The sequence below is a fragment of the Mus pahari genome, chromosome 4 (genome assembly GCF_900095145.1).
Source record: "Mus pahari chromosome 4, PAHARI_EIJ_v1.1, whole genome shotgun sequence".
Lineage (NCBI taxonomy): Eukaryota > Metazoa > Chordata > Mammalia > Rodentia > Muridae > Mus > Mus pahari.
In genome coordinates, this window is record NC_034593.1 from 44,120,809 (window position 1) to 44,138,653 (window position 17,845).

Here is a 17,845-nt window from a genome sequence, read left to right on the forward strand (position 1 = left end):
GAGGGAGGAGGGAGGGGGGAGGGGGGGAGGGGGGGAGGGATCAGCTATGCCTGGGGATGAGAGGCCAGTGGGCTTGTGGTGACTGAGTAAGGAAAGAGAGGAGGAGCTGGAAGCCACCAAAGTGGGGGATATGAGAAGAAGGCAGAGGACCTGAGCCCCTCAGAACGTAGAACGACAGAAAATACAAGATTTGGAGGCGATATAGTGCAAGCCAGTGCTGGTAGCCTCCTTTTTCCTTAACAAAGCACACACTAGTTATCAATATGAGATCCAGAAGCCAAGAGAACAAAATAACACCCTTAATGTGGCTTGGATTCTGGGCCGGAAGAAAAAACCCACGTGTTGACAAATTAATGAAATTCAAATTAAATCTATGGATTGGCTTGTTATTGTTGTTGTTGGTGGTGCTACTGGTGTTGTTTTGTTTGGGGTTATTTGGGGTTTTTGTTTGTTTGTTTGGTTGGTTGGTTGGCTGGTGGATTGGTTTTTTTGTTATTGTTGTTTTTTTAAACACATGGCTTCTTTGTATAATCATGGCTGTCCTGGGAATAGCTCTAACTAGTCTAGAACTCACAGACATCTGCCTGCCTCTGCCTCCCAAGTGCTGGGATTAAAACTGTGTGCTAGTCTCAATATATTCTGAATATTTTATGAAGTGGAAACTTAAGGGTTCTTTGGAGAGCCAGATGTACTGAATGGTGCTTTGCTGGGGCAAACACGTGAAGGAGTGTTTCCCAGAAGTGGACACAGGTGAAAGACTAAAGCGGACTCCTGAAGGAACGTTTGGCTGAAGCAGACACAGGAGAAAGGATGTTCTGCTAAAGCAAGCATGTGAAAGGACACGTGATGAAGGATGCTTTGCTAAGGACACGAATGTATTGACCCGCCTTACATTGCATAGATGAGCTGCATTTGTTGGGACTCCATAGAAAGAAACGCACCAAAAAACTTCTGATGGTCTGCTGCAGTTTATTGCCACTCCCGCAGGCTTGGGCTGATTGGCAGCATTAGGTCAGCTGAGACAGACACATGTGCTGAGCAAGGTCCATGGAGGACATGTGATGCTTGGAGAGTGTATAAAAAGGACTGGACAGACAGTGACGGAGGCTGAGCTTGGCTTGCCTACAGAACTAGCTGTGGAAGGCTTGTTGGTCTCACATCTTCACTTCACTGACAGAGGCTCAGCCAAGACCTTTTCCTGGCGTCTCTATTGGCCCTGGTCCCTCCTGTTCACTCCTGCTCACGCTGAGCCTGAGGCCTAGCTGTCTCTGCTAGGTCATGCCACTACTGCTGATTCATGTTTGCTATCCCGACACCACCAAACTAGATGGCTGGTGAATCCGGTGAAATGTTTGTGAGTGGATGGAGCTGCCTCTGCTGATGCTTGTGAACTGAACTGTTGATTTCCTGACAACACAGATGAAAGTTGCTCCAAAGAACCTTTCTAAACAGGTCCACTTCCCCTATATCCTTTCTTTTCCATTACCTCTGATGGCTAGTGGTCTAGAAGAGAAGAGGTCAAAGCATTTCACAACCATCATTAAAAGTAGACTTTGGCAAAATTAAAGTTACAATCCTACTTTCTGCCTCAATCTGCACTCAATAAGATGTCACTGCTAGGGGAAGTGGGATAAAGGGTGCATACAATTTTTGCAACTTTTCCATGAATCCAAAATGACTTCAAACTAAAACATTTATTAAAACTCCTTGATTACTAATAAAACTGATACTATGAAACAGCTTATTCTGAATTGAAAAATGTACCCACTTTATCTCCCCTCAATCAGATCAGTTTTCCTAATTAGGATTACAAGCAGTGAAGAACAACTCAAGTCCTATCATTGCAGAGCCAGAGGCTGTCTTGTCTGTCCCCTGGTGGAAGGCTGAAGACAGCATGTGCTTGCTTCTGCATCCCCCCCACTCCCTGACCCCCCTTTTTTTGAGAGAGAGAGAGAAAGAGAGAGAGAGAGAGAGAGAGAGAGAGAGAGAGAGAGACTGGTCTTGAACTCACTAGGTAGTCAAGGTTGACCTTGAACTTCTGGTCCTCCTGCTTTTACCTCCATAGTGCTGGAATTATAGGTAGGTGCCTTCGTTCCTAGTTAGGAATCAATCTAGGGTTTCATTCATAAAAAGGAAGAAGAGCTCTTTCAACTGAGCTACATGCTCAGCCCAGCCCATGCTTGCTTTTTTCTTTTTTCTTTATTTTTTTTTAAAGATTTATTTATTTATTGTATATGAGTACACTGTAGCTGTCTTCAGACACACCAGAAGAGGGCATCAGATCCCATTACAGATGGTTGTGAGTCACCATGTGGTTGCTGGGAATTGAACTCAGGACCTCTGGGAGAGCAGTCAGTCAGTGCTCTTAACCACTCAGCCATCTCCCCAGCTCCACCCCCCCAGCCCCACCCCTCCACCCCCCACCACCACACACACACATGCTTTCTTACAAAGAGCATAATCTCCACAGCTGGGGTCTTGGGGTTTCCCAAAAGAAAGGTGCTCGAAAGAAGGGGTAACCTGTACTTGTCAGGTTGATTCAAGACCCCTTGAGCTTTCCTTCCTGTTGGTGTGGCCATCTTACTATTTCTGTAGGGAAATGCCTGTTACAAGGACAGGAGAGATTTACTGTGCTTCCTGTGATCGGGAGCTTCATTTCAAAGGCAGTCAGTCCTGTGGTTTGGAACTGGCATGGGGCAGAGCATCTTGGCTGTGAGTGCACAGTGAAGCAAAACTTCACAGTAGCCAGAAAGCAGAGAGAGGAAGAAGAGTCAAAGATCCTGTGATGGTTTCTATATTCTTGGGCCAAGGAGTGGCACCATTTGGAGGTGTGGCCTTGTTGGAATAGGTGTGACCCAGTTGGAGTAAGTGTGTCACTGTGGGTGTGCGCTTAAGATCCTCACCCTAGTTGCCTGAAAGTCAGTCTTCCACTAGCAGCCTTTGGATCAAGATGTAGAACTCTCAGCTCCTCCTGGGCCATGCCTGCCTGGATACTGCCATGTTCCCACCTTGATGATAATTGACTGAACCTCTGAACCTGTAAGCCAGCCCCAATTAAATGTTGTTTTTTATAAGACTTGCGTTGGTCATGGTGTCTGTTCACAGCAGTAAAACCCTAACTAATACAGATCCCAATGGCACACCCCTTCATGGCACACACCCAGGGACCTAACATCCTACCACCAGACCCCACCTCCCAAGGGGCCACCAGTCACTAACAGCACTACAGGAAGAAGAGCGAGCCTTGCATACAAGTGCCTTTGAGGGCTACTTCATGCCCACAGTAACAATCAACAATAAACCATAAAACATATTATCACCTACATATTCATTTATTTCAACAGTACTAATAATTATAGTACAGACTAACATATTTTGTAAGAGAAAATAACTATTATTTTCAACATAAAGAAAGTACTAGAAAAAAGAAATGGCCTTGATAAACATTTTTTTTTTCAAATCTCTTCTGTAACAGAAGCCAGCTGGAGTCTCACCTCTGCTTCTGCATTCAATCTGTTGTGATAGCACAGGTCATGCTGCCCTGGGAAAATGCTCTAGTGTGCTCATAGGAAAATAAAAATGAAATGGATAAATAGTAGCTTAGTACTACTATAAAAAAAATATTTTGACCTTTCAGACCCCAAAGATTCCAGAACCATATCTTAAAAACTGGCGTTCTAACAAATGCCCCTCTACATGCAGAAATTGCAAGGTCAATGCTGACCAAACAAGAGCCAGTAAGAAGACTAAATCTGAGAGAGAAAGACTTTGCTTAAATATCTATAAACAGATAAACCCATGCCCTGGGACATCTTAGCTGACATAGTTGAACAACAATTCTCTCCATACTAACAAGTTACTGAGAGGGTAAACTCCGACGGTCTCCAGACACGGGGATGCTAAGCAGAATTGAAGGGCCGTCTCTAAAACAGAAAGACTCGGTCGAGTCACATCTAAGATGTGATGAGATCTCTCTTCCCTCTCGCCCTAGCGGGCTTCTAGAATCCAGATTGTCTAGTTTGTTAATCATCCGTCAATACACACACACACACACACCAAAATATTGGGTAACTTTTCTCCAAAGAGACTAAAGAATTTAAGGAAAAAAAAAAAATACTGTTACTATATCCATCAATGAAATAGCTCCAATCAACTACTCTAAATCATTGCTCTAGGCTTGACAAGCTTTATCCCTAAACACATATTCTTAGCTACATTCTTATGTGCTAAGACATTCTCAGAAAGAAAACGGAAGGGCCAAGTGTGTAAGAAAACAAAAAGAAGGAACATTCATTAAGTACTACAGGAAGTTAAAACCACAAAAGCAGGGATCCAAAACTCAATACGTGTTTTTGAGAGAGAACACTTCAAAAGGCTTTTAGAAAATAGAGAAAAAAATTGATGGAAAAATATTGCTTAGAAAATTAGGAATCAATACAACTTTAAAATAGCACAAATATGACCCCAGAAAGAGGCCGTGTGACGATTTAAGACATTCTTCAATTTCAATACATACATAAGAAAAATGTAGAATACAAGAGTGTAGGTGTCAAAATTGAGAGATCTTATTTTTGTCAGAAAAATACACAATTATAGAAAGGGGAAATCATAAAAATAAAACTCCAGAATCCAAGAGAAAAAGAAAAGATCCTAAAAGTTAAAAAAAAAAAAAAAAAACAAGATATATGACAAAGAGATTCAGCCTGGCATCAGACGTGGTTAGCTACTCTGGAAAGCATGACAATGAAGCAACGCCTTCAGAATCCTCAAGGAAAATGAATCCATGAAGAGATCGCCCCTCAGGGCTGAGGAGGGAGCGTGGACGCATAAGCAAATGTGGACTCTAAAAAGATTGCATCCCAGGTAACCTTCCCCAAAGTGAATCGAGAAGAAGTAACCCTGGCCGGGGATGCAGCCCACTTAGTCGGAGACGGTGTGCCTGGCCCACTCAAAACTTCAGAGCAAGCCAGATGCGGTGGTGGCTCACCATGATCCCAGCGCTCAGGAGCAGAAAGACCAAACTTCAGGGTCAGTCCTTGATACAAATTGAGTCTGAGGCCAGCCTGGGCTACAAAACAAGAGAGACAAATGGGTGGGGGAGGAAAGCAGAGGAGGAGGGAGGAGGGAGAAGGAAGAAGGAAGAAGAGAAGGGAAAGGTAGGAGGGGTGAGGGGTGAAGTAATACGGAGCAGATTCTCCAGCCAAAACTAAGCTCCAGAGGACTTCGGCCTCAGGAGAAGAAACCGGAAGCAGCCTCAGGAGAAACCTGAAGCAGAGCCATGCAGCTGAGCGGTCCCCACACTCACTACCCACAGAAACTGTAGGAAAAAGCAATAATCGGTCCTTTTGTGCTGCTAAATGCTTGGGTGGTTTGTTACACAGCACTAGGCAACCAACTCATAGGAAATCCAGAACATAAATGAAAGAAATCCAAGATAAAGAAACCCAGAGCACAGCTGTGCGGTCCCCCTAGAGAGCACACAGTCCTAAAAGCAAGGAGCACAATGGATCCATCGTATTTATTTTTTATAGTAGGCAGAAGGTGCATTATTTCACTTCAGAGTGAATGTGCATTTCGGTATATTCACAAACGACAGTTTCAGAATAAAGTGCTAAAAAAAAATTATGCACAAAGTGAAGCAAAAGGGAAAATAAAGTAATTATTAACTCTGAGGGGAAAATGTGTTCAGGAAAGTAAACAATACATGCCCAGATCAAATGTGGAAAATATTTACTTAGTTACAGTAGCAAGGATAGTAAACACTGACTTACCCTCAAAATTCTGATGTTTGTGCTGTAAATGCTAGGAAGTAATCACGGGGAGACAGAGGGTGAGGCAGTGTACAATTAAGAAGAAGACTGAAGTATATCCTTCCTTATCTCCTCATCTTTTTTCTTTTCTTCTTCATGGTGTGTGTGTGTGTGTGTGTGTGTGTGTGTGTGTGTGTGTGTGTGTACGAACTCATTCATTTTGGGTGTTGAGGCCTATGAAGACTATGGCAGGGCATCTTCCGTCATCATTCTTTCTGAGACAGGGTCTTTCACTGAACCTACAGCTCTCCATATCACTAGATGGGCTAGCCATAGAGCCCCCAGAATACACGTCTCCACCCTCCAAGCTCTAGAAATGCAAGTATCCACTATCAGGCCCAGTTTTTATGATGATACTAGAGAGCAGAACTCAGTTCTCAACAAAATAGAGGCAAAATCAAAACTACTTTAGGCCCTGAGCCATCCCTTCAGCCTAAAGTGTATCATTTAGAGTTGGTAAGTCAACAGATAATGTCCAAAAGACAAAAGGATTTTTTTTTTGTTTTTGTTTGTTAGTGTAAATAGGTTTTTGAAGAATTTAAAGTTAATATGAGAACAGCAGCTAATGAAACAGAACGTTTTTAACTTTGAGAGCAGAAATTAAGTGCACGGAGGAAATTCAGCAAGGGCCCTTGTTATCAGTTTTACATCAGAAAACAACATGGTTAGAATAAACTTTAACAAGATTTGTCTACCATAGGAGGACATCAATACACAAAGTCTTTGGTGAGTAAATCACTCAACAGAAATGAGTTCTCTGTGTCAGGAGCCAGAATATGACACGAAAACTAGAAACAGATGAAGTTCTCCCTCACGGGTAGGACTGAGAAGTCTCCTATAATCCTTCCTACATTATAACCCATCTCTGTGGGCTAATCTCCATTGTCAAGTTGATGGGAGTTAGAATCACCACATACATCTTGAGTTTTATCTGTGAGGGTGTTTGCACAAAGGGAAGCCCTACCCTGAACGTGGGTGGCACCATCTCACTGGAGGGATGCAGGACTGGATGAACAGAGAAAGTGAGATGGGTGCATGCTTCTGCTCCCTGACTGTGCACAGTATCCAGCTACATCACACTCTGGTGACACCTCCCCACCTGACAGACTGCACCCCCCAAGGTATAAGACAATAGAGACCCTTCCTCCTTTAAGTTTCTTCTCGTCCAGTATTTGGTCACAGTGGTGAGAGATATAAGGAACACAACTGGGAACTGCTATCCCCACCCCCACCCCCCAGCTTTCAGAGAGTGTTTTAATTAAATCAATGCAGGGCTTGAGAAGAATCGGTTGACTCTGCTCCACCTGGAAGCACATAGTAGGACTTGGCACTGATGAGTCGGAGAAACCTTGAGCCTTTGCTGTACCGTCTGTGGGCTCCACGTCTTAAATTGTGGCTCCTTTATGCAGCCTCTGCCTCCAGCACACGCTAACTTCCTAATATGTCTTTTTACTCACCATGCTGAACTGCAGACTTACTCTCTGGAAATAGCAAAATATCATGAAGATTGGAGACTACAAGGCACAGAGCACAGACAGAGAGAGCCCTCACCCCCAGGGGTCTCTATTCTCCCTGTGGCTGAGGTCCAAAGAGTGGTGGGAAATGGAAAGGTGCTGGTTATGAAGTGGCTCACCTACCCAGCGATGCCCTTCAGCTCTCAGAGCCAGCACAGATGGGCAATTGAGACATCTCAGGACAATAACTAAGATGAACGACCACTTCCTCCAGGGCTCCTGCATGTTTTTCAAAGCCAAAGAACCACAGGCATCCTGGCCTTACACTGAGCATCCATACCAGACTTGAGTTTGATGCCTCAACAGCCAAGCAGATACCCCCCAAGGATGCCTGTCAGAATATAGATGGCTGGAAAAAAGACAAGCCACTCTAGATCAAAGGATAAAGAGATGTCATTCCCTCATCTCTTTGAAACTGTCCCAAGGCCCTAGACAGATGTTTGACTCTTTCACATCTAAAGCCAATTAAGCAAATAGAGTTGGTTGAGTTTGAAAGTTGGAAGACAGGTGACATTTTTTGAGGGTTCTGCCCTAGAACTCCCCATTGTTTTGACACCAGCTAACGGGGTGGGTTACAACACAACCCTAGTTGTCACAGACCTTTCCGACTGAGAGAAAGAAGGCACAGTTTTAAAGCAATTTCACTTCGAGTGGGTCACGGTGACTTTGAAAACTGGTTTCTTTTCTTGTTCTCTCTCTTTTCTTTGATGGGGGCTTTGTATTGCTTTCTTTATCTGAAAGTGCTGTGGCAATAGTAAAACCCATAATCTAAGCTAGAACAGGTCTAGCTTCTCCATGTCCATCATGAAGATTAACAATTATGCCTGGGGGAAACATAGCAAAAATGTAAGTGGTGAATAGGGACCACCAGGGCCTCAGCCTTGCCTATGCCAAAGAATTGCGTCTGGTTCAATCTCTGTTAGAGATGTTTATGCATATGAACATGACCAAAGCTAAACCAAATAAAAACCACAATTGGTTAACACCCCCCTGTTTGTGTATTGTTTTGTGACAAGGTCTCTGTGATCTCAACCATCAGCTTGATCAGACCTAGAATAACCACACAAACAAGACCCTGGGCACTAGAGGACAGCTAGATTAGGTTGACTGAGGTGAGACAGATCCACCAGGGTGTGGGTGGCGCTGCTCCGTGGGATTGGTCCCTGACTTGGATACAAAGGAGGAAACAATACACTGAGCACCAACAAGGATCACTCTCCACTGCTTCTTGATTGCAAAAGCAACATGGCCAACCATCTACCCGTGCCTCTCACCAAGACTTCCCTGTCACGATGGACTGCTTCCCTTTGGCCCATAAACCTAAATAAAATCTCCTTTCCTCAACTTGCTTTTATTCAGCATTGGTGACCAAAGGAAAAAATGACCAGCACAGTCTCCTATGACCCAAGCTGACCTGGAACTCGACTGCGCAGCCCAGCCAAGGATGACCTTGAACTCCTGATCCTCCTGCCGCCACTTCCTTGCACCACCACACCTGGCGATCCATATCTGAAACTCAGCATTCTTCATGCAGGCCTTGCGAGCAGTTTCCTTTCGTATGCACATACTCAGGAACACCAAAGGAACGGTTGCCATGAAGTCTCCACATATACAGAGCTGTGTAGTGCACAAATAAGTTAATCTACATAATAAGTTAAGCAAGAAGTTAAGGAATATGTTAAGGAAAAAAAATTGAAGGAAAAAAGATGTCCATCAAGAAAACAGCATGTTTTTTACCTCCAGATCAGAGCAGCATTTGTGCACAGCAATGTTTATTGAAGAAGTATGTTCCAGGAATTATCCTAGGCTCTAGGGAACATAGCAGCCCTCTGAGTATCTGCTGATGCTAAATAAAAATCCCAAAATTTAGTGGCTCAAAAAATAACGATCAAGAGCTATAGATGTAACTCAGTGGCTCGGGTCCTATTCTTAACACTGTGCGGAAAATGATTCTAAGGTGGTAGGGATGGGGGTATTGTATTGATTAATATGCTTCATGGTTCTGTCGTCTGACTTCTGGGGTTACCTGAACTCCAGGGTATCTGACACGGCTCCAACCAGATAGCAACAGCAGCCTGCGGTCATCCCAAAGGCTTCCTCACACATTTGATAGGTGATGCTAGCTGCCCTTGAAGAACTCAGCTCCAGCAGCTAAACAGCCTCCTAGGGTAGCCTGGGTCTTTCTCACAGTGTGCCAGCAGGGTGTCAAGAGGACTATCTGTAAGCCACATAGCCTTTTAGGACTTATCCTTCCAAACCTCTTTGCAGTAGTCACTAGCCTGCCAGGATGGGGACCTAGGAGGGGGATGACTAGGCACACTCCACCTTTGATAAGAAAAAATGTCAGTGTCACATTCTAGCAAGAATCACTGTGACACCTTACAGTGTGACACCTTACGGTGAGTGGGCTTGGTGGCTCACACCTGTGATCCCAGCATGCAGGAGGCTGAGGGGGAAGATGCTGAGCCCAAGGGTGACCAGTTATAGTCTCAAATTATCAAAGAAAAGGGGTGTGGGGGGGTGGATTCAACCTGTCATGACAAATTAGCAGAAATTAGGAGGTTTTTACCCTCGTATCTATTCTTGGAACGTGGGGAACCTGGCGAGAAACAAATCAGGAGATAGAGGGGAAATGCCCCATGGTGATAGCATCTATGAAGGAATCTATAAGAGAATGGAAGGGATGCAGAGGAAGTCAGAAATACTGTCTTTTATATAGCATGGCTATGGAAGATTTCTTTGATTAGGAACCATTTGAGCAGAGTTTGTGGAGGAACTGAGCCCTGTTGGTAATTAGGGGACAACATCACAGCAGCAAAAACAGCAGGCAAGGAGGTCATGAGGGCAGAAAGCCCTGCATGTGGTCAGGGAATGATTAGGAAGCCAGTGCAGTGACACAGACACAAAGGCTCCTTTGACGGAGAGGGGAAGATGTGATCGGGATCTAAAGTAAATTAAAAACTAAAGTCGAATAGAATAGAATAGAATAGAATAGAAAGGGGGCACAAAGGGAAGGGACCAACCTCTTGGGACTTTGGACCACAGCCCTTAGTTTATCATTGCATCTTGTTGTAGACTAAGGAAGCAACAGAAAATTTGCTAAAAGTAAGATTGAATGCCACCGGACAGACTTCGGTAAAACAATAGCAAAATTCATTTGTATTTTAATAACACAAGGCCAACTTGACTTCCAGGTAAGGTGGCAGGCTAGAGGCTATTCCTGTGTGACCCAGTAAAAGATGGTCAGTCAAACACAGTGTCAACAAGACTGTTCACTGGCCTTTTCCAAAAGGTAAGGCAGATGAAAGGTAGGCAGGCTTATCCTCAGGACAAGCCCTCAGCCATCACAAACCCCAAGTGCAGCTGCGGGTGTTCTGAGACCAACATTCCCCTGGCAGGGAACTTAGAGGCAAAGAGTCATCCCATCCCGGCAAGCTATATAACACAGAGGACAACGACCTGGAGTCATCCTTAGAGCAGCCTGTTATGAAAAGCTGAGCTGCCCCAGGGTCCTGGAATCACGGAACATCCATGGGGCAGAGTCACAGAATATCCATGGGCCGGGGAGACTCCTCAGCCTGCCATAGCCCCTGGGTGAGGGCAATCCCAGAGAGACAAGTGTGAAGAACAGCAGGTCTGGTACTGATGTGCCAAGGGTGCAGAGGAGATGGTGGGGGGGCTGGGATAAGCTCATAAGCACATAAGCAGAGAGAGTCCTTCGCTATAGACTCAAGAGTGGAATTGCTGGAAATTATAGTAATTCTATTTTCAGTTTTCCGAGGAGCCTCCATAATGATTTTTACAGTAGTTGCACAAAGTCATATTCCCATCAGAGCTGAATAAGGGTTTCCCTTCCCCACATCCTCCAAATTAAGTCAATTTACCACAAAACTTTCAGTGATATGAGAAATTCCATCTCATTCAATATCTATTCAATCTAGCGCTTGAAGTCTTTGTGAGAGCAATAATACCAAAAAAGGGGGGGGGGGTTGAATAAAAATGGTCCCCATAGTCCCATAAGGAGTGGCACTATTAGGAAGTATGGGCTTATTGGAATAGGTGTGGCTTTGGTGGAGGAAGTGTGTCATGGGGGGAGGTGGGCTCTGAGGCCTCAGAAGCTCAATTCTGGCCACTGTCTCGCTGTCCCTTCCTGCTGCCTTCTGATCCAAATCGCAGCTGCCTCTCCAGAACCATGGCTGCCTGACTGCCACCATGCTTCCCGCCGTGAGGATAACGGGACCAAACCTCTGAACCATAAGCCAGCCCTAACTAAATGTTTTTTTCTTTATAAGAAGAGTTGCCATGGTCATGGTGTCTCTTCACCCAACAAACCCAATAAAACCCAACCCCCCCCCAAAAAAAATGAAAGTAGATACGTGAGCCAGTGAGATGACTCAGTAGTAAAGGTGCTTGCCACACCTGCCTGGTGACTTGAGTGAAATCCTAGAGGCCATATGCACAAGCTCTGACATGTGGACCCACACACACACACAATAATAATAAGCTAAAATTAGGAAATAATTCATTTTTTAAAAAAAGAGAGAATGAATGATTTTGATTTGCAGACGGCATAACCCTATTCTTAAAAGACCTCAAAGACACCACCAAACCCTCTTAGACCTGATAAACACTTTCAGCCAGATTCGGAATGCAAGATCAACACATAAAATCCATAGTTTCCTTTATGCCAAAAACGAACTCATGGAGAAAGAAACCAAGGGCAATCCCATTCACAGTCACCTTAAAGAGCTATAATGACATGGAATAAGGCAAATCGTTGAGGTAGAAGACCTCTGCAGTGGACATGTAAGGCACTAGAGAAAAAGATTGAAGAAGACAAAAATGGAAAGACCCCTGTGCTCATGGACTAGCAAAATTGGTAGTGTAGACATGACTGTGTAACCAAAAGCAACCTCTAGACTTAATGCACTCCCCATCAAAATCTCAGTGACATTTGTCACAGAGCTAGAAAAAAACAAACAAACAAACAAAAAAAAAACGAGAAACTTCACATGGACACACAAAAGACATTCTCATCCTCAGGGGGAAAAAAAAGCCTGAGGCATCCCAGGACATCCCAATAGTCAATCTCAAATTGTACCACAGAGCCATAGTAGCAAAACTCATGGTCCTACACAGAAACGGAAGTGTAGACCGGCAGGATAGATGATCAAGCCTAGATTTAAACTCTCACAGGTACAACCACCATGCACAGGAAAAGAAACAGCCATTTTAGCAAACGGCCTCACACCCCAAGTGCCACACCCTCCTCCATGAACCCCTGAGACCTTGGACCATATTTGCTTCCTTGGACACATTTGCTTCCTACCAGACATTTTGTTACAGCAATGGGGAACGTCACGAACACATACTGCTGCGGAATGTCTCGGAAACACTTCCGAACACTTCTTTCTTTGGTAGTTTCTGTGACATAATCTGGTCCACATTCCAAAAGGGTAAAGTCCAGTCCAGGCAATTAGTCTGTTGGGAACAGGTACCATTTGATTCAAATTCAAGGCAATTACGAGTGAGTTTCCCCTTCCCTGTACAGTGACAAAAAACAGGGCTGTACAGTGACGGGTAGCTGGGCTGAAACTCATGGGTCAGAAGCCTGTCGTCCCCCCTGTGAGGTAAAGGACTGGGAGTCGATGTCCCCAGAGGAGGTGAGCCCTGCTACCTGTCAGATGACTTTATACCAGCGAGTTTTACTCCTATTGCCTCGATGCCTACACAGCCAGAACAGGCAGCTCCTCACAGAATGTGAGTTCTTCCCTGTGACGTGTGCTAAGTGGTGGTGCATATAACCATTTTTATCATGTAGGGAAATCCCATGAGGTCTCTCTGGCCTGGCCGAATCCACCAACACTAGTCCTCTGTCTATTCCTTTATCCCATGACTGAAAGTGAGATGAGCCAATTAGAGAATACATAATAAGCCAATTAGTTGTTCCTTACTTTTCTTAATGAGTGTAAAATGTGTGTCTGCTCAAATTACAGTTCATCTGACAAGATGCTTTGCTCTGTGACTACTACAACTTGGCATTATTTCCTTTTTTATTTTTATTTCTATGGCATCAATCATAGGAACTGAGCTCCTATAGTCTTCTGCAGGAACTGCGCCACTTCTTAAAAATAATTATTCACCCCTGAAACCAAGCTCCTGAGCATCTTTGCCTTTTTCCTGTTGCTGTGATAACACTCTTACAAAAGCCACTTAAGGGGGAAAGGTGTCCTATTTCATGCTTCAGGCCCAGTCCACCACGGCACAAACGTCAATGTGGCAGGAGCTTAAAGTAGCTGACCAGTTGCATCCACAGTCAGGAAGCAGAGTGGAGATGAGAGCATGCTCAGTCCACTTTCCCCATTTTATATAATTCAGGCTGCCCTGCCCAAGGGATAGTCCCTCCCACAAATAAGATGGGCCTTCCCACGTGGGTTAAAGTAATCAATATGACCCACCCCCCCACACACACACACACATGCCCAGAGTTGCCCTTAATCCAGAGAATCCCTCACAGGTATGCTTAGAGGCTATCTCCCCAGATTCTTTCAATCTGACAATTAGCTCGAACCACCACAAAGACCATCCCATCCACGTGCATTGCTACAGTCTTTCTGGATAGTCTGAGTGGACACCCTGCAGATGCACATCACCTGACACCTCACATGGAAGAGCTCTGGAGAACACATTTCTAGAGCTTATAATGTTACCTCAAGGCCACGGGAGATTGGCCCATATGTTGTCATTGGGCTCTCTTTATCATGGTCTATCTACAAAGGCCAAGTGTAAGAAGTGAGCACTCTCCGTGGAAAGACCTTGGTTAATGCAGAAAGGGGGACCCTTGAGCTACTGTAAGATGACCAGCTGTGTATCCAAAAGGAGAAAAAAAAGAATAGAGTCAGAAAATTTCATAACTTTGTCAACATTTATTTTCACCAAACAACTCATTAAATCACTATAAAAGTCAACGCATATGGTCGGATATGACAGTTTAAATTCCAGAAAGACGTATAAGTCAAGTTAAACTCATAATACATAATGTAGTCAGGATGTCTCATCCATGAATTATAACATTTTTATTACATCTCAACTGCAAAATACCAACTTGTTCCCTGTCCTGCCAATCTCCTGATTAAATGGGGGAACTGTTAGGCACCGTGAAAATATATTATGGTAAAAGATGGCTCCATCGTTTTTCTCGGTTATTTCTATGTCCTTATTTAAAGCTTTGTCACTAGAGCAGCTGGTCTGAACTGAACTGTGGCTTTAGCAAAGTGATGGCAGAATAGATGAAGTAAGAAAAAAAATGGGCCCGTGTTTATTGTATCGTTCTCCAATATTTGTGTATCTTCAATGTCTTGGCATCCGTTTCAACCTCCTTCTTTCTGTCTCTTTCAAGTGATTCTGACTTTACCGGTCTTATCCCCATGGGCCCAACTTATGGCTATTTTATTTTGTGTCTTACACTGATAATGGGGCAATAACTTGTACCCATCAAGTTGCCCCATAAAACAGCTTAATGTCTTGAAACAGTGCCAATATGTCCGCTAAAGAAAGTGAATCGAGTGGATGATTCCACACTTACCATGAGCTACACTGCCTCAGGTCCTTCACGAACTTCCTAAATCATCCGCACCCTTTAAGAACTTGAATTCTAAATCTAATACATGCATTAATATTTCAAAAACATAAATAGCCAGTACATATATATTGATTAGGGTCAGTAATTTTCCTTTTGTTCGTTTTTTTCTATCAATGTGTTGTACTTTATTCTGGAGCAAACTAATACTTAGTCATTACAGGAAAAAAATTGAGAATAAAAACACTCTAAAAGGAAGCCTAATCACCTCCAACATATAAGCACACAGAAAAGAAACAGTGTTTTCAGTTTTCATGAGTAATTATTATTTCCTACCCCTATTCCTGGTAAATAAGAAAACGTTACTGCATTAGTTGCAGAAGTTAATGTCATCTTTATCTAGAAACACAACTAAACAGATATGTCTGGTTATAAATATAGAGCCAGATACCATCAAAGACAGAGCTCGAGGTCTGTGACTCAGCAAGCCACAGGAATCATCCTCTGGGTGTGGAGTTCATGAGAGATGTGTAAACCAGAATAGCAGAAGTCTAGTGTTTACACAGAAGGGAGGACCAGGAAAGCATACGGCAAACATGCCTGATGTAGAGACAAGAATATCTAACAGACTTTCAATAAAAGTAATGAACATAGACCCTATTGATCTCCAGGCCAGTTGACTCAAATATTGGTATATCATTGCACAGGATGCAGTCAGTGATATAAGTTAGTCGGGCTTCAAGAAGAGACACTAGGTAATCATAGATTCAGCCGGAAAGCATCCTGCAGGGAAAGAGGTTGCATCTAAAATGGGAAATGCAGACTGGAAATCCAAAACAGAGCCACTAGGAGCTCAGCCACCACCCAGAACCAAAGCGTGTCACTTCCAGGGATATCCAGGAATAACGGAAGAAATGCTGACCTTCGCACAGGAATAGGCGCATACAGGAAATTTTACTTACATGTCAAAGACAAATGACCTCAAGCAAGCTGGAAATTTCATATCTTACATACAGGCTACATCTCTACAAAATATTCAAGCATACACACGCACACAAACACGTGCAAGCATACACATACACACACACACACACACACACACACACACATGCATTCACATGCACACAAAGATAGGAGAGCCAAGGCTATGGGAATATTCTAAAAAGACTACTCAGTCAGTAAGATGAAACTGTCTTGTTTGCCAAGCTCTCCCTAGGACAACTCACTTAGCTTTTACTCAATACTGAGGAGTGACTGCGGAGATTTGGAACCAACTGCTTCCAAGTTTCCTATCTGATCCCATCATCAGCTTCTGGAATATCCCATCTACCTACCCTACTGCCACACACAGCTAGCTCTTTGGAGAATCTGCGGAACGAGTAACATACTCTTGAGGGAAGAGTTCAGAAGTCCAGGAGAGTCTAGAGTTGGCTCAATATCATTGCATTCACATCATTACCAGGTGTGGTACCCTAACCTATAGCCAAAGTGACCTCAATAACACAGCCTCCAACCCACAAGCAAAATCACAGCAGTGACATCAACTACACTTTACAGACCAGGAGAGGAGAGATCACCAGGAATCAAGAGAGTGAGAACACTGGGTGACCAATGAGGGACAGGAAGGAAGAAAGAAAAGAAGGGCAAAGGAGAAACAAGACAGGGATGGAGTCTGTTGTAGCAAGGGAAACAAAATCAAAGAAGAAAGAAACCACATCAAACAGAATGCCCCAGTTCGTGATAAGGACCCAAAGCAGAAATGAATTGGACTCAAGACTCTGCTAGGGAATGGTATGGCATCTTGGTGAGGGGCTGCCGTGGGAAGACAGAGATGGAACGATAGAAAGATCAGCTTTGTCTAGCTGAGGGATGGAATGGTGTGAGCACTTTTACTATGCTGTGGAGAACACAGAGAAGGTTTCCACAGTAAGCCAGACTCAAGGAGGTCAGGGATGTAAATAAGTGGGCTCAGCAGCAGCATCTTCCGTGTGGCAGTGAATAATATATTTACTAGTCACCCAAGACCACTGGCACAAAGGAACAGGAGCTTAGTAAGTGGCTATTCCTATCTTCTTGTCTAAGATTCCAGGGATGAACAAGACTAATAAGTCTCTTGGTGGAAGCTAGGAGACCAAGGGCATGTTGGGAGCTAAGTGAGAGAAAGAGCTGAGTGAGTCAACTTCGCCACATTCCTGGTGTTTTGAAACAACACAGTCATTCCCTTACACTTCTGCAAGTGGGGATGTGTTCCTTCGAGAAGCTCAGAGAGAATCACTTGCTTTTCCTGTAAACACATGAGCCGAAGACCCCTGAGATCAGCTAGGACTGAGCCGGGCTGATCCTGACAGAAATTTGAAAAATAATGATTGCACAATGAAGGGCTAGGATTCACTCAGACCTTACCCAAGGGCAGGAGGTGCAGGTCTGCCACAGCACCTCAGGTGGCACCCAGGAGCTCACCACCCTTAGCACATACTCTGTCTTCACGCTTTCAGCCCCATGATCACTACCAGATGGACACTGCTTTTCTAGCCCCACCCTCACCTCCACATCCTAAGAAGAAAGGACTGGGGAAAATGCCAAGGGGGAATCTAGGGAATATTGTGTCATTGTAAGGTGCTTGTCTGGCTCGCACAAGTCTCTGGATTCAATCCCCACCACTCCATAAAAACAGTCTTGCTTTCATATACCTATAATCCTAGGATTCAGGAGGAGGAAAGATCATAAGTTCAAGGTCATCCTTGCAACATAGCAAGGCTCTGAGATCATCCTAGACTAAGAATAATCCTAGGATTCAGAAGGAGGAAAGATCATAAGTTCAAGGTCATCCTTGCAACATAGCAAGGCTCTGAGATCATCCTAGACTAAGAAAGAAAAGAAAAGAAAAGAAAGAAAGAAAGAAAGAAAGAAAGAAAGAAAGAAAGAAAGAAAGAAAGAAAGAA